Below are 24618 nucleotides of genomic sequence, written 5' to 3' on the forward strand. Positions count from 1 at the left end.
TGAACTCCAAGTTCAAATATAACCCCCCCCCCCCCAACAGAGACATTGCTAGTAGTTATGATTGTAAATTCTACCCTCACCTATAAAACTGTACAAACCTGTCAGTCCCTACCAAGTCTAAACAGAAAGAGAAATGAAAGAGCAAACCTTTCTGGTGGTCCACATGCATAAATAAACAATACAATAAGAGAAAAAAGTTCAGAAAATATTGCAAAACTTAAGACCCACAAATCAATGTTAATAGCAAAAGATTATCCAAGGTATGGAAAAGCACCATCAGAAAAACAAAAGGTTCTCCTGAACTTCAGCAAGTATCAGAAGCCAAGAATAATTCATTTATTAATGATCCAGTGGATATCACAAATACACCAACTAAAAGGTTAGTTGCCAAACACAATGCATCTGAAATTCTCCAGGTGCAACCAACACTAGGTAAGACTGCAATCCAAATTGTAGCTTGCTACAGATCTCCCACCATGCCCAAAAATTCTCACTACACCTTTCTAAACATACTGGAAAATATTAAGATACAACCAAACACCCTAATACTGGGTGATTTCAACTATGCTGCCATTAACTGGGAAAACTACTTGGGTACCAAATCCTTTTCCCAGCCGTTCTTGGAATTCATAAATTCCAATGCCCTGGATCAACTAATCCATTGTCCCACCAGGGGCTCCAATATCCTAGACCTGGTCATTACCAACATGGGAGATAGATGCTCCACACCAGTGGTCACCCCCTCATTGGTCAGGTCTGACCATAAGCAAATCACCCTTGACATCCACATCCCACCCCACCCCCCCAGTAAGGAAACCTCCTTAAAAAACTTCTCCAAAGCCAACTTCATGCTACTGAAGTCATAAGTGACAAACTTCATGACACCCATGCAGACGGGATCTGAAAGTTCGACTGCAGAATCCTACACTAAGGCACTGTACGAGCACATCCTCTCGTGCATGAATCATGCTATCCCAAATAGAACCAAGATGCTCTCCTCCAAAAAAAGGAAGCCAATCTGGTGGTCCCCTGCTATAAACAAACTATACAACAGAAGGAAGAAACTGTTGCAGAAAAGAGGAAAATCCCAGGATGCAAAAAACTCCCTCACCAGCCTCAGTAAGAAGCTGAGATCCCTCATAAAAATCCTCAAAAGCTAGTTACGAAAATAAAATTGCCAAAGATTCCAAAGACAACCACAAGGCATTCTACAGTTATGTCAAGAATCTAAATGGCAATGCACAGATCTGCTCTGAGCTACAACAGAATGGCATTAAATATACTGATCCCAAGGATATTGCCAATATCCTGTGCCAACTTCACCCCCCCCCTCACCCTCTAAAGGGCCCATCTCAATACTAAAAGATTGCCAAATTCCTGTAATCACGACCACACAGATAGAAACCGCACTCTCCAAAGCTAAGAATACAGCATCAATGGGACCAGATGACATTCCGGGCTGTGTACTACATGAACTACAAAATGAACTAGTACCTCACCTAAGTGTCATGTTTAATCACAGCCTCACCTCAAGCTTTGTGCCCACTGAGTGGCGCACAGCTACAGTTATCCCACTCCACAAGGGGGTATCCACCTTGGATCCTGGGAACTACCATCCCTTCAGTCTGACGAGCCTGATCTGCAAGGGCATGGAATGCATTATCATGGAACTTATAAACAATGACATTGGCAACCTTCAAAACACTGGACCCCACCCAATTTGGGTTTGTGAAGGGCCGATCTTGTCTCCTGAACCTGATTTTCTTCGAATCAGTCTCCAGAGCTGTGGACGAGGGTAAGGCAGTCCACACAGCCTATCTGAACCTCGCCAAGGCCTTCGACACCATCCCCCACTCTGGAATCATAGATAAACTTAATAAGCTGGGCATAAATCCCTACATCACTCGATGGGTTGCCAACTGGCTTACTGACAGAACCCAGACTGTAAAAGTAGCTGACTCCAAATCCATCTCCAGACAAGTGACAAGTGGAGTACCTCAGGGTTCAGTCCTGGGACCACTCTTGTTTGACATCTACTTCTCTGAAGTACAGGCCAACACTAAGGGACTCTGGCTAACAAAGATCGTAAATGACTGCAAAATGGGAGCCATTACTGAATCCCCCAAATGATGTGGATATTCTACAAAAGGGCCTTACAGAAACAGATGCCTGGTGCCAGAGCCATGGGCTCAAGCTTAATGCCAAGAAATGTACAGTTATCCCCTTTGGAAAAAAACATGTACCCATGAATTACCACATAGGTGGCAGTAGACTAAACATCAAAAGTGTGATGAGAGACTTAGGGACACAGGTGGACAGTGGTCTTACCTTTGATAAGCACATCCCCACAACAGTCAGGAAATCCCCAGTCAGAAAATCCTTCTATGTGGCACACCTCATCACTAAGGTTTTTTCATCCAGAAAAAAGGAGATCATCGTCCCACTGTACTCATTCCTCATTAGACCCATTATAGAGTATAGAGTATAATGCCCCATTTGGTATGTACCTCACAAGACATCTGCAACAGCTGGAAAGGCCACAGAAATACCTCACTAATAAAATTACAGGCCTAAAGCAGATGCCATATGCATTCAGTCTAAAAAAACTCCAGCTATACTCTGTGGTATATCGTCTACTCAGAGGCGATCTCTGCTTAACATACAAGGCCATGTCAAACCCTGAACTGTTGGACATGCTCCACTTAAAGAAATCCCAATCCCTCAGAGCCACACGCTCCAGGGATCTAAACCTTGTCATCACAATGAACAAAACATGCTGGAGGGATAGGTTCCTGACCCAGAGACTCCCCATACTCTGGAATGGACTGCCCATACATGTCAAGCAGAGCACCTCCTTGGCCCTCTTCAAAAGGAACCTTGATGATTGGATGGGAGATAGGAAATTCACCCCGGGGATCATGTCAGTCGCCCTGCTAGACAGGGGTCCAGGGAAGTAAATATTGTGGGAAGAAATATCCAGGGAATTGTTATGGCTAGGCTTGTATAGGCCCTAGGGCCGATAGCCTAGTACCAACCGATAAACTTATAAAACTTCAGGTGACAACTTCACCCCAGAGACAAATATAATAAACCCGCAGATACAAGACCTATAAAACCACTCACATCACAAAAGAACACTTGTTAAGAGTTCTTTTTAAAACAAACAATACTTCCTCTGTGGGACCTGATAACATATCAGGCCACCTCCTGAACACTAGTACTTGTTCATCTGCTTTGGCCTAGAGGTTCAGTTGCACAGCAGTTGTGATGTCTCTTCACAAGAGCAGTCACACCACTTACCCTAGGAAGTATAGGCCGATTAACTGCATGATGAGCCTCATCTGCAATGGAATAGGTCATAATAGTCCTGATAAACTTCAAAATAAAAAAATCTCGTAAGATTTGACATCCATTTGGCTTTAAGGGTAGATCCTACCTAATGAATCAGATACATTTTTGAGAGGGTAACGCAAGTTATGGTCAGTGGTCCCATTGCCCATACAGCACACCTTGACCTCACCAAAACATTTGGCCTTGTACCACAATCCAACATTAACAAGCTAAATGTGTTCCAAATCAATCCCCTTATAGTTAGATAGATAGCTAATTAGCTGACGAACAGAAGCCACACTGTACACCCTCAGACTATGAAAGTCACCAGTGGAGTACCACAGGGTTCTGTGCTATGACTTTAGGACTTTTGCTATTCAGCATGTACTTCTCTGATCTTTAACCAAAAAATTAGGAGAGCTGGTTAAACACATTTGTTGATGACTGTAAACTGGGTGTTATACTTGAATATGCTTCTGAAATACAGATGTTACAAAGTGAGCTTACACATGTTAATAGCTGATGTGCTGACAACAGGCCAAAACTAAATGCTAAAAAATGCAACATTGTTGCATTTGACAAACAAACCCTCCAACCAGTGTATATTACAGAAAATACCCCATTCTAAAATGAAGATGCTGTGAGAAATCTTGGAACAAAGGTAGAACTCCCTCTCCTTTGACCATCATGCTACAATAGTGTTCTTGAAATCTTTTTAACAGCTACAGCTGATCACAAAAGAGAGTTCCACTAGGTCCAAAGAAATTCTGGCCACTATATTATACACTGATCAGGCCAATCACAGAATACAATGCCTTCTTTTCAATATACCTTACTAAGCATATCAAGCATTTAGAGAAACCCCAAATGTTTCTGACAAAAAAGGACATAGGACTAAAAAACCTGAGCTATCTAAAGAGGCTGCAGGCCTTCGCCCTTTATTCAGCGTCTCCAGACTCCTTATGGGCAATCTCTGTCTTGTCTTCCAGGCCATTAGGGGTACGACAGTCCAAAATATTTAATTTCACCACAAATCAAACAGTTCTGTGAACAGAACCAGAGATCTGAACCTACTTCAGCAAATAAATAAATCATGGTAGAGAGAGGCTGGTGCTGCGGTAGCGTTGTCGCCACACAGTTAGACGTTGCCCGGTCGATTCTCAGTTAGAGCGTGTTCTGTGTGGCAACATGCGTGAATGGGCGTTCCTTCGTTGAAGGTTGTGCGTTAGGCCTGGCAAGCCAGTATGTAAAAATCTACTGCCAATCATTAGCGGACTGGAGTTCCACTGTAGCGACTCCTAACCGGGAAAAAGCCGAAAGACACAAGAATGGTAGAGAGAGACTGGTCACCAAATTGTCCCTTCTCTGGGACTAACATTCTCTCCACAAGTAATGACACACATCATCTTCCTTTAAGAAAGAATTAGACAACTGGATAGGTACTCAAATTCACCCCACTTATGACTAGGTCATCACCTCTTGAAAAAAGGTGGCAAGATCCAAGGGTGGATATTAGCAAGGCTTAAATGGCCACATTACCCAGTTGTCTTGAACATGCTATGAAAAGAAAAAAAAATGTCCTAGAAGCTTAATCCTAACCAAGATAATCATATCTTATTCTTCTAACACGTGTGTCCATCGGTCATTCATGGAACACTGCCTCTTCATGGGAAATTAGCTTAACAAGGAGGAAAAGTTTTACAGGTGAATCAACTCACTCTGCCCAGCATGTCAAATACTGTGCTGCAAAATACATGTATGCAAAACACAGGTAAACATCATGGCAATTTATATGAGTTCCTTGAGTTTGTACAATAAAAACTGTCACCATCAGAGCCAAATGTATGCATATTACATTTACGGCATTTGAGTTCCACATTTCCCTTTAGGTTGTCCTTTATTACTGGAACTTTTTTCATGTGTCTGTCCCTTGTACTGATAAAATGTGTTTTTACACCCACTATTTCTAATTATGTAGTTTTTTACTGGTTAACTGCAATGCCCTTAATACATGTAGATTTGTTACTAATGATGACAGTTTTTAATATGCAAAAACAGGGAAGTATTTTAAAATGCTAGGATTTTTACCTGTGCCACAGCTTATGTAGCACAGTATTTGACATGCGAGATACTTTATATAAGTAAAATCAAAAGTAAGTTGAGAAACAGAATGAACAAATATATATTTTTATTGAGCAAAAAAGCACCATAAATGTACCATACTTGCATAGCCTGTTGTATTGTTGGACAATGTTGCAAAATGATTTATAATATAAAAAATGCAAGCAACAGATTTTTTCTGACAGTAATGTGAATTTTGAAAGGTACCACGGTGGCATGGCAGTAGCATTGTTATCTCACAGCAAGAGGTTCTCCCGTTCGATTCTCGGCTGGGCTTAGGAGTGTCTTCTGTGTGGAGTCTGCATGTCCTCCCCACGGTTGGGTAGCATTGGAAAGACATGCATGCGTAAATGGGCGTGCCTTCATTGAAGGTTGGGTGTCAAGCTGGCACCTCGGCGTTTCATAAAAATCTACTGCCAATCATTAGCGGACCGGAGTTCCCTGTGGCGACCCATTACTGGGAAAAGCTGAAAGACAAAACAACAACATTTAAAGAGAATATTAAAGAATGTTAATTGTACATAGGAAAGGATAGAATGTGCCTTATGATTTGGGAAACATTTAAATTAAAACTTTTATCAAGTTACAAATCAGTCTGATGAAGTCTCAGCATCAATATATTAAGAGACAAAAAGCACTTGCTGATATTGTAAAGACTGGTCTTATACATTTATTCTTGGATCCTCATTTTTCTTCCATCACTTCTTAGAACATTTTGGATTTTTACTTCTCAACTTTACTTTCAATTAGGATTATATTTGTGCCATCATTTTGCTTTGTGACCATTAAGACACTTTCAAATTCCAGTACTTGTAATGCATCAGAAATGTAGTTGTAACGGCATTTAAGCAATTTTGCGAGACTGAGATGAGGCTATTTGACTGTATCTCAGTAACATCTATAGAAAAACTGTTTACCACTCACAAAGACATAGAAAGGTGAAAACATAAGAATTAATAATGTATAAAAATGAGCAATAACCATAATGTATGAAAATTATATTGGGGCAAGGAAGCCTCTATTCTCTGATGACATCCCATATAGGATTAATCATAAAGCTAAGATTACCAAGTACAAAAGAGTAGTAATTGTTTATTACATGATTTATTAATGTCCATTGGTATTAACAATGAATTATTCAAATACTTCTAAATTCCTCCGCCCACTGCAGCCACATTATTTGAATATACAAAAGTACATAAAGCTATGCTAAGGCCAGCCAGAAATCTAGTACATTACAGTGTTACTTTTGCAAAGATAAACTGTCTTGACTTAAACATTTCAAAGACCCATAATTTCTACGACAGACTAACACCTTTCAGTTCCACAAATCACTTCTTGATGCCTTCAGCCTAACAACGCATACACACCAAACAAAGATGAATGCATACTCTTAAATATTAGCCATCTGCTTTATAATACCTTATGACAGATTACTTAAATAGGCTTTCTATAGAAAAGGTGGCTGCTGACAATTAAAATTCACTTGTACTGTAGGTTTACCATTATATAAATTAATAAGACACCAATCACAAGTGCCTGAAAGTGGATAAACATATTTCTCTAGTTAAGGAAATTAGGCAGTACAATTTCAGAACATCATAAGTATTTGTCCCAGAGGATCAGTGCACAGCAGCTGTAATGCCTCTTCAAAAGAGAAGTCACACCACTTGCCCTAGGAAGTACAGACCCATTAGCTGCCCCAGACAGAAATGGAATTTAGAAATACACTGGTTGACTTGTTCTGTCTCTAGTGTTGCCTCAACATCGGAGGCTGTATCACTAAAATTGAACATGTTTACTATATTACACAATCCAGGCCTAGAAATCAATTAATTTTTCAATGCAATGAATGAAGTTAAATAATTAAAAACTATATGTTATTGTAGCAGTGTTTTTAACAACAACTGACAAACACAAAAATCAGAAATACTACTACTACATAGAAGAGACATCTGTGATAAAAAAGGGCCACAGTAAATGCATTCCAGCTTTGTTTCACACAAACAATAGCCACAATAAAGTAGTCCAGCTTGTTTTACTAAAATCACTTTAACCATGCAAAGCCAGAATAATGACCAACCAGCATTCTCATTTAGCGACAGACCCCATATACCCAGTAATAATATTTACTTTGTTCATGCAAATCTCGGACGTCCAATAAAATAAATAAAATAATGGCCACAGTGTATTTCAAATGCAGTTTTAAATAAACACAAAAGTTGCTAACCATCTTTCACAGTCTATAATATCAAATTGCTTCCCTGCAAAGAATAATTTGTGCATACCTCAGATGGCGGACTGTAATAAAAAAATAACATCCACACATTATATGGGTAGAGTAAACTAAACACCCACTTAATCCCAGGACTAAATGATTATCCGTAGCTAGTGTGTTACATCTTCATTCAAATGAAGTTTGAACTAAATATATTTTCACTTTAATTTTTTTTTTTATGACCACTTTAAGGGCTGTGAGTGCTGTATTTTGCTTAGATGGTTATTGTTGTTTTTCTTTCGGCTTTTCCTGGTTAGGGGTCACCACAGCGGAACTCCAGTCCGCTAATGATTGGCAGTTGATTTTTATGGTGCCAAGCCTGACGCCTAGCCTTCAACAAAGGCACGTCCATTCATGCATGTCTTTCGAACGCCACTCGACCACAGGGAGGACATGCAGACTCCACACAGAAGGCGCTCCAGCCGAGAATCGAATGGGAGAACCTCTTGCTGTGAGGTGACAATGCTACCGCTGCACTACCGTGGCTACTAGGTAACAGTATTAATATTTACGAGTGTTGAGTTTTTACTAGTCATGTGATTAATGAAGATGGCTTTTTAAACCTTTGTGTTTGATTGCTTGTGTATTCTGAAGAAGTCTTATGTTATATACTGATGAAAGTACTAAATAAACTTTTACTTTTTGGGTTTGAATGTCTGTGTATCAGTTCTCTTTTTTCAAGGCTGATTTTGTGCGTTTTATTAAGCAGTCAGTTACACATGTTCAAATCTTTCTAAAAAGAATGTCAGCTGATATTCCTAAGAGATAACCTTCCTCATTTTATATGTGGTCTGCTGAACAAATTATGTAACAGATCATGTCAGTTACATGGAATATTGCACAGTCCATTCATAAGCACAGAGTCAACTTGTAGTCATTAGTCTTTCTAGTCACTCAACTGTAAGGGCACGTGTTTGAGAACATCAAGCCAGTTAGTATGTTACGATTGCCAAGAATCCATTATGAAAACAGTTCTACAGTAAAGCATTAATCACATGCATTTGAATTTATTAGTAGATAAAAGTCAATTAGGTGCATAGGCTTTCATCTTAAAATAGAAATTAAAGGGGTGTGCGGAACGCATACAGACAAAATAGTCTGTCATCTGGTGTCTAAATAAAACAATTTTCTGCACACATCACATTGCAAAGATGTAATTTATTGTGCAGAATTATTACTTGCCAGTGTATAAGCATCGTATGAACTTATTTGAAGAGCTGTAGAAATATGACAACAGAAATGTTATGAATATCTTGTATTATTTCCATTTACTGTGTGATCATTTGGGAGTTTTATTAATCGCATAGTACAAAAAAGAGCAAAATGTTCACGTAATGGGTGAAATACTTTTACAATCATTTATCACATGGCTTTCTTAATTGCAGCATGTCATTTAAGCAGACTTTGCTCTTAGTCTGAATCTAAAAATGGCCCATGTAGATTTAGTATTCTACCCCAGTTAGTAAATACAAACAAATACATTTTATGCACATATTTTGTAATATTATTTATTGAATACTGCTATCATCTTGGCAACGTCACACAGAGTATCCATCACTGTAATCCTGCCCAGAACAAAGCAAAACAATGAAGCAGTAGGGTACTGCATTTCAATACAGCCAATATAAAACCAAAATATATATGGTATGGCTATATAAACTGAAAATTTTGGGCATCATTTTGTTCACAATATATGCACTTAAGTGGTGCATATCTTGGCCAGTGGCAGCAAGTGACTTTAAAGTAACAAAGGCTTATGGAAGCAACTGAATGGGTTGGGTTAACTAGAAAGGAATGGGGCTATACAATAGTGGGTTAGTAACCATTCAGCTGGGCTTATTTTCATCCAGTGAATGCCTAAGTGCTCCCTCATTCTAGCCACTTGTTTTTACTTGCATATACCTCAAATGTATGACTACAATAAAAGAAAAACATTAGCAATAATAATGGTCACAGTAATATATTTTAGTTTGCTTTACACAAACCGACACTAGCCCTGCCCAGCCAGATCAATGACTGCTTAACTGTGATCGAGTGACAGCAGAGGTTAGTCAGTTTCATTCATAGACTGCCTGTGTGCCCAACAGTTCAGCCACTTTAGTGACTGTCTACCCTCCAGATGTCGGACTGTGATGAAGTGAATGAAAAACTACATGAATAATGACTGTAATGCATTTCTGGACATTATCTCTTGCATATACTGCAGTCTCCATAGATGCATATATGCGTCCACCAATTACAGCTCACTGATGTCAGATGCATATGATGCAACCCCCACAGACACCTTGATGTAATCAGCAATTAAAGCCATTTTGACTGTATACTCCTCACATGCCTCATTTTGCCTGTGATCAAATAAATGAATAAATGCATAAATAATATCCACATTAATGCATTTTGATTCAGTCTGTCAGTCACATAATACAACTCACCACAACCATCCTGCACAAGCGCGTACACATACACATAAACACACACAAAATCTGGAGAATTGCCATTATCCTTCATGTCTTTTGGATGCAACAATAAGAAACCCCAGCAAAAAACTCGAGAGACTTAAGAAAAGCAAACGGCACTCTGACTGAGAACTGAAACAAATTCTGTCCCTCATCATTATGTAAACCTCTGAAGTGAATGTGCAAAAGTGCTTAGAAAAGAAACCTACCATGTACCACAATCATAATTCGTAGTTCAAAATAACTATGCAGGGAACAAAAAGACTATTAAAATGCAGAATGAATATTAACTTCTCCATATTGTTAAGAGCATTTTTAAAAAGGTGTTAAAGACTCACTGACATACATAAAGAGGAAGCCTATTCAACAAGCTGACAACTGCAGTGTCAGATATATCTAGACTACAATATAATTCAACATCTGTTAATTTTAAAAGTGTAGCGTTCACCCCAAGATGCACATTTAGATTATAATAATTCAACATCCACAAGTAAATGTACAGATTACCAAGTGCAAGCCCTTAGCTAATCGACTAAAGACCAATATGTTCTAATCTATCGGCGTAACAAAGGGAACTGATATTATAAAATCAGTTACAAAATTTTTGTTGAATGTCTTCTAAAATAAGCATATCACATGTACTATAGGCACAAAACAGTGAATTACATTCACTTCCAATTTAACCAAAAAATAATTTTTGGGGTAAAATTCCTAAGAATGAATCATACAGTTCCTTAGTCTTACATTTTGTCATATGCGCCTGATTTTTGAATTTCAAATTATTGCATGCTACAGTACCTAAAAATCTTTGTAGTTCTCCATTTCGCTAGTATCAGCACTGTATCTCACGGTTGACTTGCCAAAAAACAAAACACCACATTTATCTTACTATAAACCAAAAACTTTCTCATGATGAATATCAATTGTGTATACATCATCAAGACAAATCACAAAGACCCCATTTCTAATGTCATCAGCATATTTTTTCTGTCAGTAAGAATTAGTCAGTAACATATTTGATATTTCTGTTGGGCCCTGGTGCACAAAATACTGTGCTACCTTTCTCAGGTTAGCTTTTTAATTATTTATGTATTTGTTTATTTAATGAATAGAGAGATTAAAACAAATCAGACCTCCATAATCACAAAAGCAATTCTTGTCCCACAAATAGTGAAGTTGCAAACTTCCTGTTAATTATAATGGGAGATATAACAGTCTTGTAACTTGTATTAAGTGCATAAACTAACTCCTGAGATGTTTGTAATTTGGAGTAATACTCCAAGATACCACAATTTTGAACTTTGACACTTTCAGCAGTACAAATCATGATTATGATACTCAGAATACAAGTTAATGTTTACATCTTTTTTTCCCACTAAAAATAAAAATGTCTGGAAGGAGTGAGTGAAGAAGAAAGAATACAAAAACTGACAGCTGTAGCCATGCCCTCTAGGCAGGAAAAGAATGCTGCACCTGGAGAAGTTTTCGGACTGAACAGCTCCTCCCTCCCTTAGAAGTAACAGAGCTTAGGACTTCACTGTTTGGAGACTGAAACATAAAACAGAAGGCTTGGTTTTTGTACAGGTCCTGTTGTCAGTATGATCATTGTTGTTCCTATTTTCTGTAATTGGGAGCTAGTTTCATCGGCGGACAAGTTAATGTCTTAAAAAAAAAAAAAAAAAAGTACATCAAGAATTTTGCACAAGTCAAAAATAATACGGTGGAGGGGAAGGTGCAAATGCCCAAATTCGGGGATATTACTCTAATTTGGTTAAAAAAGTTAATAGAACAGGTTTTGTGTCAACATGTATTTTCTGAACAGTAAGAATTGTGATACTCATGTTTGGCATTATTGTCTGACTGTAATCCACAACGAATTATCAGAAAAGAAATATCAAAGTTTTACAGGGGACAAGGCAAAAATATGAGGCAGGATCAGGAATGTTCTGCAGAATCTCAGACATCTGAGAAGTATGCTTATGGGCAGGGAGTACTACAAGCTAGTAACATGTATGTACATAAAACAATAAATGGGCAAGCACACAGTGCAAGTAAATATTCTTTTCATTAGGTTGAAAGTGTGAAATAAGCTGGGTAGGCAATGTTACTTCTACTACTGCTCTACGTACTGCACAGCAACTTTCACATAGTTCAATGAACATCTCTTGCACTGCCTTGGCAAAAATACCTATATACTGCATGCCATTTCTGAACTCATATCTGGCTGCCTGTCAAAAAAAATAAAAAAATAGAAAGTAGAAAATACAACATACCTCATGCTATTAGTACTACTGCTGCAGTCTTGCACTGTAATCTCCCTTTGGGCTACAGAGGCTGTCTGCTCTTTGCAGATACCATCCCAGGATTTGTGGGGTGGCATAGCAACAGTAAGCCCAACAAAGTACTGGTCAAGTGCAACAACTGCCCCCCACAGAGTGCCACAAGCTGTGCCGGTTTATTTATTCTTTATTTTTCCCCCTTTACTAAATACAGAATTTCTTTACTTAAGTCCTCTGCAACACACAACTCCTGTACTAACCACTGCCCCCAGAACTGTAGACCCCATGTCACCTCCCTAATAGCCTAGTTATAATTCTCCACGGTTACCACTCCAAAACCTTTCTTAATCCTCTCCCCAACTGCCAGACTTGCCCTACCAAAAGAAAAAAAAAATAAAACTCAATACCCACTCACTGCCGTTGTTTAAATTTGAGATGTTCATAGACTTATTTGACGTACTGATAATCTCCTTACACATAGCTACCTAGAGTCAAATCCACATCTTCAGTTGACAGTTTCCATTAACCATACTCCCTCTTCATCAAACAAACACCCCTAAAATAGCTTTCAACTCTTGATAGCATGCTAAATAAAACTGATAAGCTCAATTCCCTTTTAATCACTTAGACATCGGATATACTTGCCATTTGTAAACTGATCAAACCAGACACTCCATACCCGAGCCTGTACATCCCTGGATACAAACAGTTCTATGCAAGACCAGATTTGGAGAGAAACTTTCTTCCTAATTTAAGGAAATCAAAAAGTGACCCTTCCCAAAAATCATCATCCTTAGTAGCTTGCAACAATTGCCATCACCTCACCTTAGGTACAGCCAACCACTACCCAACAAACAAGAGCAACTCTATATACCTCAGAAATGAAAGTTTAAGATGTTTATTACACACAAACATCAGGATGGATGACTGGAATATTAAACTTAAACGAACTGACTGACTGCTATACACATGCATGCTTTCACTCTGGCTTCTTACTGAAAAATGGCACTCTGCTTACATGTGCCCATAGACTGGAATAGCTCTTAAAGGTACAACACACACTATGATCTACAGATACCACATATTCCCCTTCTACTCTATCCTTTTCCTATTGGTGGTATGGTTTTGTCTAGACATAAGCCTTTGAGCGGGAGAGCCAAGAAAATTATCATGAAGAATGTTTCTGAGATTAAGCAAATTGAGAAAAATATATTTTTTGTCTCATTTGGCTTTCTCCAACAACTGTGTTGTACTTTGAACTGCACATTCAGCCAAGCCATTAGACTGACCATGTTACTAGTAGTCCTAAGTATCCACAAAGTCCAATGTTTCAGCAAATCTCTTGAACTGCTGACTTGTAAACTGCGCACCATTCTCAGAAACAACTTTATGCAGACTACCATGGACAGACAAATATCTCTTCAGTTTCATAATGACAGTATTGGAAGTTAGGTTAGGAAGTAGGTTAAGCTCAAACCAATTTGAATGAAGAGTCTACTAATACCAAGTAATGTTGACCATCCCACTTCTGACACCATGTCACTCATCTTGTGTATTCAAATAAGACGATGAGGCTTGGGTGTTCATTTAAAATGTTTATTACACAGCAAATGCATCAGAATGGATGACTGGAACATTAAACTTAAACTGACTTGACTGCTACACACATACATGCTTTCACTCTGGCTTCTTGCTCAAAATGGCACTCTGCTTGCACGTGTTTAGTATTTATATGCATGTGCGCATAGATTGGAATAGCTCTTAAAGGTAAACCACACACTATGATCTACAGATACCACCTTTCTGCTCTGTCCTTGTTAAAGAAGGCCTGCACAATCAGTGCTGTTGTCCATATGTTTCTCTTTGTTCATTAACAATCTACCAGCTGACATCTCCCACATTTCAGATATTCTGATGTTGTGCACAGCAAATGCCTCTCATGCCAACATAAAAACATAGTTAGAAAGGGGTTACAAATTATGTCACAACTTTCAGACTTGTTACATGACTTACATGACTCACACTCGTCCTCAACACCAAAAAAGGAAAATCTGTATTATTTGGAACCACCAATAAATTAAACAGTATTTTCTGTAATAACTAGGAAACAGTCCAACAACACAAAAACGGTAAGATCTAGCTAGAACCAAATTTCCTATTTCAACATCACAGAGTGCTCAAGCCAAAGTAAAGTATACTTCTAGGCTAAGAACATTTTCCACTTCCTGTTCCCTGCAAGAAGACTTGCAACAGGGAAATAAGCCCTACTTTCACAAGTAGAACACGAAGTCCCCTTAACAGCAGGAAATAAGCTATCACTTCAAAACTGCCAACAGTATCTGCCGTTTTAAAACCTTTCCCCACAAAAGCACACCTGCTGCATAATGTCAAAGTATAAACATCCTGTCACACAGATCAACATTAGTACTAGCATTTCTTGTCTATAAACTATTCATCGTAAAGTCCTTTCCACTTTTCGTGAGCAAACTTCTCAAGAGAAACTTCTCCTACAACCAGAGATCTCTCTTCTCTTCAACCTTCAATTTACTAACCCTCCCCCCACCCACCCACACCCAATAAACTAAACTGCACAGGACAGCATTCTTCTCTGTACTACAACCCAACATTTAAGAAACCCTTCCCACTATTAAGTCTACTGACCTGTATTGACCTCAACCAGAAAATAATACTTGAATAAAAAAGGACAAGACACTAAATACAAACGCCTCCTGAAACAGCTTTATCACCTAGTGCTTAGTTGAAAGTCCTAGTTCCAAAGTCCTTTTCTCATAATGCTCTCCACTCTTGCTTAATTATGCAAATTAATGACCAACACCTCTTTCAAATACAGTTCTTCCATCTCTCTGGCTGTCTCCACTGTTCAGTTTCCATTCCATGTAACTTATTTCCCTCTATATAGCTCACTCCCCCCTCACCGCAGTTGACCTTCTCTCTCTACTATTCTTCATTTCACTACTTTTTCTCTGTAATTGTAGTTGCTGTGTATGTTGTAAACAGAAACAGTATAAAATATTATATCACTGAATGTTTAATGCACCTCTAAATCCTTGCAGTATAATGTCATGTTTAATATGCATGTATGTATATATATATAGTTATATATATAGTTGAACTTTGTTGAAACTAGTAAGCCTGATTATTTGCTCTGTCACTAACTCTGAAATAAACCTGATTAAAATACTAATTCTGATCTTTTTCTGGCAAACAAAAAAACAGGAGTAGATTATAAATAAATGGGTAGACCTAACTTTGCTGAATGGATCACCCATAAAACAGTGTAAGGACAGGGGGGTGAATAATGGCACAGGAAAGGATAATATGAGCTAAATACTGTAACACGGAATACAGCTGGGTTAAATGAACAGATTAAAAGGGCTACAGTGATAGGACGGTGGTGAGGACTGTTTAGTAAAGATTCAGAAAATATAAATGAACCAAAATCAAGGTGTACAGATTTTCATTTGGTGACTGAGAATTACTCCAACAGAAAGGAGGTGAACAGAACTGTTACTCAAGAAAAGAGGCTAGAGCAGGAGGTTGGAAAAGATGTAGAATGGTGAACAGGAAAACAGCCAATTGTGAGAGTTGAAGTGGATGTACACAGGCTCATAGCAGAGATGTTTTATGGTCCTAACAGAAATAATGAGGAGGCGGTAAGGGGTTTCTCCGAGAAGCTGGAAAGCTTTCACTGTCCAAGAGTTATAGTAATGTTGAGAGAACGGTAATGTGGTTATGGACAGGAGGCTGAACAAAAGTTTTGGGTAGTGGAGAGACATGTAAAATTTCAGATATAGTTACTGTCAGAGGTTTATGAGGCAAGGCTGGTAAATGTATGAGATATACCTTTTGAGAAATTAAGAGAGGCAGATGAGACAGTTGGCTTATTTTTTTTGGTCAGAGTGATCTTAGATGGGATGAACAGCTTTGTGATTTTAGGAAAGGGACTACAAGATCATGCCCAGTTGTAATGCAGATGAATAGTGATGTTTGCAGGTAATCCATATGGCAGCATAAACCAACAGATATGTATAAAGTGGAAGGTACAGAAGAATTGCAAAAACTTGTGAGGGGAAACAAACACAAATCAGATGCATTTAAGGTGATGTGAAAGAGCAAGACAACAAGTAGGAAAGGGAGGAACAAAAAAGAAGAGAAGATAACAAGTTGGGGAAGGAAATGCAGAGGGTCAGAAGAGTGGATGGAAAGCAGTGCAGCAAAAAAAAAAAACAAAATTAAGAACAGAGGAAGCATGCCTAAGAGAGGCGAAAGAAATAAAGGTAAGGGCAGGGCTAGTCAGGAGAGGAGCCCTGTACTGTGTATGGAGGACGTCAGTGTTAGGCAGCTGGCGTCAAAGCTAAAGGGAAAAAGGTGGAATACAGGCATCGAAGGCAGAATACACAGATCAGAATGGAAACAGATGACTTTGTTATGATACACTGGAATATTTATAGGGTGTTTTATAAAGAAATGGCATGAGAGAAAGTAAATGAAGGGTAAACGAGGATATGGAAGGTTGTGGAAAGGAGGATGGAGAAAACATTAGGAGCACAAACCATTCCAGGGGTAGTCGTCATTGCAATATTCAAAGTGATTAAGTAGGAGGTATTCTGAAAAGCTGATGCCTATCCTGCAGATTTTTTTTTTCAAAAATGTTTTTTATTTTTTTTTTTTATAACAAGAATAATAACAGTAATAACATATTTACACTCAAAACTGAAACAAATTATTTACACAGTCCATAACAAGGAAATACTTCTATATACATTCAGGAAATCATCTAATACTTTTTAGTAATGATTGTAACTTTTCCCAAGCAATTAATTTGTGTGTTAAATTCTTTGTATTCATTTTTAAACTAGATATTTCTTCTTCACATAAGGTCCTGGCTAAATAAATAAATTAATTTCTGAAAGATATAGGAGAGTTAGTTTTCCATTTTTTTGTCACAAACTTTCTTGCTACTGCAAGTATTGACCAAAGAAGGTGTGCTTGAGAGCTGGGTACAATTTCTGGTACTGGTACATTAAATAAAATGAGTGAACTGGAAATTTCACAATTATCATTCCATAAGGCCTTACAGGAACATTCAAATTCCTTCAAAAATTGGGATAACATATTGCATGCAACAATCATATGAAACCAGTCAGCTTCTGTAGATTTACACCTCCAACATTTTATATAATTTGTTTTGTACATATTTGCAATTCTTTGAGGTGTATAATAACTTCTGTGGAGGAATTTCCATGTGTATAACTAATTGTTTTTTGTACTGATTTTAGAAGGAATTTCTTGTTTTTAGTAGTAAATTCTCCATTATTTATTTTAGTGGAGTATTCCCAAAAAGAAGCATTCGTGGAATTATTATCAGATCTAATGACTTTATATATTAGGGATATAAATGAGGTGCCTTTCAAAGAACCATCAGTTATATTAGTCAAAAGTTCTAGTGTTTTAGATATGTTGTTTACATGGGTTTGTTAGGAAAATATAGTTTTGTTATATATAAATTATCTGCAGGTTTGTATGTCTATCCAGTTATTATTATGTAGGCTGTATCTAGTAATTAGATGGTTAGCTGAATAAATTCCATTAGTGGATAAGAATCTGTTCCACTATATTAAGTAATTTTTAAATTCAAGCATTTTATTTTTATCAAAAGATATTAAACATTCATTAGTATAAGCAATAGGAAAAATGAATATTAATAAGCTTTTAATTGATTGGTTAGATTGGGCGATTTTCATGAAATTTGCTATTATTAGACTGATAAAGGAGCAAGATTTTTAACTTCTTCTTATCTTGTATGTATATTTTTAAAGACCAAATAAAGGTATTTTGGTGTATTGTAGTTAGAGGATCAATTAACGTTCTATTATTGTTTAATAAAATTTTTTCATGTAATAGTTTCCGATATGAATTACATGAGGGGTTTAACCATAAAAGGATTGTATTAAAAATAGAAGCATTTACATAATATTCAATATTAGGAAAACCAATACCTCCTTCTTCCCAACTTGCCACATGTCTTTGTAAAGATATTCTGGGTTTTTGAGGATACCACAGAAATTTTATAAGTTATTACTAATTTTTTTTAATATTTTCCTCATTGGGGGAATAATTAAAGATTGACTTGTATAAAGAATTTTAGGTAACACTATCATTTTAATTAGCATTAGTCTGTCCTCAAAAGTAAAATAAAGTTTGTTCCAATTATCTGTGAGATTAATAATTAGATTTGTTAAGATATTATAGTTTGTAGTAATTGTATTAAGAGAGGAATTAATTTGAACACTCTGGTATTTAATGTGTGTATTGTCCCAGTTAAAGCATTTATAACTTTTCATTTTCATATCCTGCAGATTTTTATAGGCTTATAAAACAAACTGGTGAAAGAAAGAAAAAAGTCAGACTAAAACACAGAAAAAAAAATGGATCTGACCACTTCACAGTTTATAATCAAATTTAATTAACAGCTTGCATCCCAAAAATTCACAAGACTTCAGCAGAATCCTTTTCCCCAACAGTATCACTGTTCAGAAAAAAAATTGGGCTTAGGATACTGTTAAGAGTACTGGGTAAGTGAATAGAAAAGGAAAATATTGGTTTTCTTTCTCAAATTGCTTGATTTTCATTTTTTCCCTGTTCAGATCAATTTACTTTTGAACTGTCAGCATCAATGGATTTTACATTGATGTTTCTGTAGTTCATTACGTTTTTAGAAAATATATTTTCAGGGACATTCCTGATTCTGATTCAAATTTTAGGTCTCTCAGTCTTAATCCCTCCTAAAACTGGTGACATTTGGGGAAAAGTAGGCGAATTACAATTAATAAATAAATGACAATAATTACAGAGTTACAGACTTTTACTTCAGAAAGCGGATGTCAATTCATATTATCTTATTCGGTCAAGGTTTCAAGTTAGTAATATTTTAAAAGTGTCCCTGATTATTTCTGAATCTGTTGAGATTTGTCCCCAATTCATTGAGAGCTATGCTTATAGGTTTCAGGGAAGATTTAGGGCCATTTGCTAAAAATGGACTACATCACTGGAAATATAAATACAGCTTTTGACAAAGATGCAAATTCATTCTTTTCATAAAAATATAAATGAGGCACACGCATGGGATTCTCTCTCTCTCTCTCTATATATATATATATATATATATATATATATATATGCATAGTGCAACGGTCTATGTCCCCTATATAGATCCATTTGTAAAGGTATCAAATAATTAGTCTATTTCAAATAAGTTTATAGTTTGTTTTTTTCCATTTAGAATCAAAGTGGCATATAGAAATACGAAGGTACTACCTGATTTTAGGTCAGTGCTCAGGTTAAAAAATATAGGAGAGCAAAGTTTGGATTTTATTTTCTTGGTTGCCCAAAATGCCCCCCTCCATGATGCACAGAAAAAGGTCAAGTTGAATAAAAGACGGCTCAATATAAACTAAAAAATATATCATTTTGATTATGAAATTTGGGACTTTGCATCCACATGGAATGAACAGAGAATGTAACTGGCAATGTCTTGTTTAAGACTATGACTTTAAATATATTCAAGCTATGTGATTTGATAGTTTAATTATGTAATTGATTGATTACTTGTTTTTTGTATATATTGCAAGTGTTTTATGAGTTTTACTGTTTTACTCTGTAAAGGCTGTTAGCCGAGGCGCTAGAGAAGGAACTGTTCAACGAAATAAATTTTATTGGAAGGTAGAGCTGGGACTCACTGATAGTCTTTGTTGTTTATATATATACATCTTGCTTGCTGTTGTTTTAATAAAAAATATATCACTTTGGTTCTTTGGCTGTGGTCTATGCCCTCATGTCCCTGCTGTCCTACTAGGTATTACATAGGTGGGACCCTGCAGAGGGGTTCACCTTAGTATAGGGCAGGATATTAGGGATATAAAACAAGAGACTCCCACAAGTCTTGTGGCTATTTTTTTTTTTAAACTGTAAAACAGTCAGCTTGAAAAACTTAGCTTTGTAGTACAATTCCTGCCCATTTTAATTGGTGAGAACAGTACCAAAAGTGGTAGTTTAAAAGTAAGCAGGTGCCATTCCTCATTAAGAATCTCTATTTTCCATAGATTCATAGACTACTACTAGCCTAATGACACCGGGAGGGGGGGTGCTTTCTAAGCTTAGCCATGTTTTCCAGAAATAATGACATCCTGTATCCAAATAGGACACTTGATAAGGCATTTTATAAACTATCTTTGTCCATAAGGGACATAGGTGCCAGACCAGGTGTAAATTTCTTATTTGCCATCCACCGGTCTAGGTTGTACTTAAATTGGGAAACAGACAAACTGAACTTCACATGGATAGGAAGCCTATTCCATAGCAGAAGCAGTCTCTGGGATACATATCTATCTTCCCAGCATATTCTAAGTCTCAGACAAAATTCAGGTCCTTAGACCATGTATTGCTGGTACTGTTCAACTGATAAATATGCAGGAGATTCATAGTGTGGGGTTTGTGCAAACCTTGCAAGCCAGGCACAGAGTACCCCTCAGCACTCTACAGGAGACCGAGCAGAGAGAAAGGGCTTTAATGTGCTCTGCATAATACAGTTTTGTTACGCCTTGTATTCTTTTTTGTAAGGAACCTCTTATATCCCTGTAGTTGCTGCATTTGCCTGGTCAGGTACCGAAAGGCAGTACTGTATTCTATGATTTGTCTGATAAGGACAGAGTACAGTAGAATAATGACCTCTTTGAACCTAGATGCCATGCCCTAACTTATAAGCTGCATAACATAGAAAGATTTCCTCACCACTGTGGCCACATGGTGGTTGAAGGTAAGGCTACTGTGTCCATACCCAGATCCCTAACCACTGGGGATGACCCTTAGGGGAGTATTATCAACATAGTAATTAGTTGGAATGGCCGACTTCCCAAACAGCACAATAATACATTTCTTAGCACCATTTGTTAGTCAGAGAAAGTCCTTCTTGAAGAATGCTAGTGTCTGCAGGGGGAGTCTATGATGACCCAGCTTGCAATCATCTGCAAACTTAGTCAGCCATAAACCTTCAGCATTTGCTTCCACTTCAGAGAAATATATGCCAAAAAGGAGTGGGCCCAGTACAGAGCCCTGATAGACTCAGTTAGTGACTGGCCTCTTGGTAGTGGTGGCTTCACCTATTTTGACCTCCTGGGTCCTATGAGTGAGCCGGTTGGCTATCTAATGGGTGGATAAAAGGGTTTATATCTAATATTGTGAGCTTGTCTTTAATGCCTGAATGGGGTATTGCATCAAAAGCCTGTAAGCTGTGTGCACAGTCTTACCCTTACCCATTGCTTTGGTAACCCTGTCAAAGAAGAAGTCCACCAGATTTTAATGGGCATGCCCTTCCTTTAACAAAGCCAAACTGTGATGGGTCCAGCATTTGTAGGTTATCCGTGTCCTTATTTATCATGTCCATGAAGATTTTTTTCCTTGGCCAAACAAGTGAGGCTGGTCAGACTTATGGGCCTGTAGTTACCCAGACTGGTGTTTGGACCTCCTTTGTGCAGGAGAATAACAGTAGCTATCTTTCATTCCTTGGGCACAAAACCTGAGTGCAGGCTCCAGTTGAAAAGTGAGTCAAGTAGACCAGAGAGGTCATTTTTTTCATGCTATAAACATCCTGGGATGTTACAGGGCCCATCACTGCAGTGTTTTTGGCCATGGAAAGTGCACTGAAGACCTGCTTGCTAGTAATGTTTGGGGGGATTGTGGTATGTGGTATTTCCTTTGGACTATCAGGAGGACAGTGGGGGGAGAAATTTGAGCTGAATCTGTCATCCAAAAGGTTCAGTGTGGGTGATGCTATTTACAATAAGTTCTGCACATTTTTGCGCATTTCCCTTGAGGTTCGAGATATAGCTATAGAAAGAAAGCTTCATGGTTAGCCTTTGCCTGAAAAGCCATTTTCCTTCCAACATAGCCAATGATGTATTAATTAACCCTCTTGGCTGGCTGTTTAGACTGGTCAGGGTTTTAAGTATATTCATAGGTTGGTACTAGGCTATTGGCCTTAGGGCCTATACAAGCATAGCCATAACAATTCCCTGGCTATTTCTTCCCACAATATTTACTTCCCTGGATCCCTGTCTAGCAAGGCAACTGATGTGATCCCTGGGGTGAATTTCCTACCTCCCATCCAATCGTCAAGGTTCCTTTTGAAGAGGGCCAAAGAGGCACTCTGCTTGACATGTATGGGCAGTCTATTCCAGAGTCTGGGGAGTCTCTGGGTCAGGAACCTATCCCTCCAGCATGTTTTGTTCATTGTGATAAGGTTTAGATCCCTGGAGCATGTGGCTCTGAGGGATTGGGATTTCTTTAAGTGTAGCATGTCCAACAGCTCTGGGTTTGACATGGTCTTGTATGTTAAGCAGAGATTGCCTCTGAGTAGATGATATGCGACAGAGTATAGCTGGAGTTTTTTTAGATGGTCAGCATAAGGCATCTGCTTTAAGCCTGTGATTCTTTTAGTGAGGTATTTCTGCAGCCTTTCCAGTTGTTGCAGATGTCTTGAGAGGTACATACCAAATGGGGCATTGTATTCTATAATGGGTCTAATGAGGGATGAGTACAGGGGGACGATGACCTCCTTTTGTCTGGATGAAAAGCCCTTAGTGATGATGTGTGCCACACAGAAGGATTTCCTGACTGTTGTAAGATGTGGTTATCGAAGCAGAGACCACTGTCCACCTGTGTCCCTACATCTCTTATTACACTTTCGGTGTTTAGTGTACTGCCGCCTATGTGGCAATTCACGGGTACATGTTTTTTCCCAAAAGGGATAACTATACAATTCTTGATGATGAGCTTGAACCCATGGCTCTGGCATCAAGCATCTGTTTCTGTAAGGCCCTTTTGCAGAATATCCACATAATTTGGGGATTCAATAATGGTTCCCATTTTGCAGTCATCTGCAAACTTTGTTTGCCAGAGTGCCTTAGTGTTGGCCTGTACTTCAGAGAAGTAGATGCCAAACAAGAGCAGTCCCAGGACTGAACCCTGAGGTACTCCACTTGTCAGTTGTCTGGAGTTGGGCTTTGTTCCTCCTATGCTCGGCCAAGATGTTTTATTTTGTTGTTGAACTGCCTGATATTACGATTCCACCAAGGTGGCTTGTCTTTTGAGTTTGTCTACTTCTTTACACGAGTGGGCACAGCTTGCTCTATACAACTATCATTAAGGCTGTATAGGGATTTTATAAATTGCTCAGCATATGCTATGGTGTTTACTGGGTTTGGGGATGCTTGGAATTTAGCCAATTTGTCGCTTAATAGAGAGGTTAGCTTTGGAATAGTTCCTAAAGGTTTTTGATTTTGCTGGGTCCCCGAATTTAATTTTTATTTCAAGCATTGGGCGAAGCATGGATGCAAACTTGATATTACCGTGTATGGTATTTTTTCTTGTCAGCGTAGTAAAGTTTTGCTTTGATGTTGTAGACATCTGGCTCAAGACAAACCTGGTATTAGCACAGTACTAACATAAAACTTAAAAAAAAAAAATTGTGGTGAAATAACCAAGCTATTACTTGGTTTGTTTCTCCTTTTCGTATTTGTCATTTACAGTTAATTAATTACCTTCCAGTTATCTAATTAGTGCATATTAAGTGACCTGTGAATGATGATCACTTCCTAGAATGCACTAGGGAGATGTGGTAAATGATGAGCCAGATCAAACACTAGACAACCTAGGCAGTTGCGATCCAGCACTAGACGACCTAGGCAGTTGCCTAAGGCCCACTGCCCAGGGGCTGCCACTGCCACAATATTTAATTTTTAAATTAAAAAATAATGAAGAACACAGTTAAAAGAGAAAAATCATTTAAGAATGCTCTCTGCCTCTGTGCATGCATTGACACACACACACACACATACATACACCAACACAGATTTAAATATTCCCACTGCTTCTTTCCAAGCGTGGAATTTAAACTTACTTACTATTGCAAGACATCCCTTCCTTTGTGTGTATATATATATATATATATATATATATATATATATATATATATATATATATATATATATATATATATATGTGTGTGTGTGTGTGTGTGAAATGCCCTAGTTTCGGATGGCAGGTTAATTACCTTGCTCAGGTTCAAACTTTGTAC

At 37.9% G+C, this 24618-nt stretch overlaps 1 protein-coding gene across 2 annotated transcripts in view; it reads right to left on the minus strand.

Moving 5' to 3' along the window:
- Window positions 1-24618, minus strand: part of BNIPL (BCL2 interacting protein like) — a 783410-nt gene that overhangs the window by 539068 nt on the left and 219724 nt on the right. The window lies entirely within an intron of this gene.

This window comes from Protopterus annectens, chromosome 8.part0 (assembly GCF_019279795.1).
Source record: "Protopterus annectens isolate FY-2018-M chromosome 8.part0, PAN1.0, whole genome shotgun sequence".
Classification (NCBI taxonomy): domain Eukaryota; kingdom Metazoa; phylum Chordata; order Ceratodontiformes; family Protopteridae; genus Protopterus; species Protopterus annectens.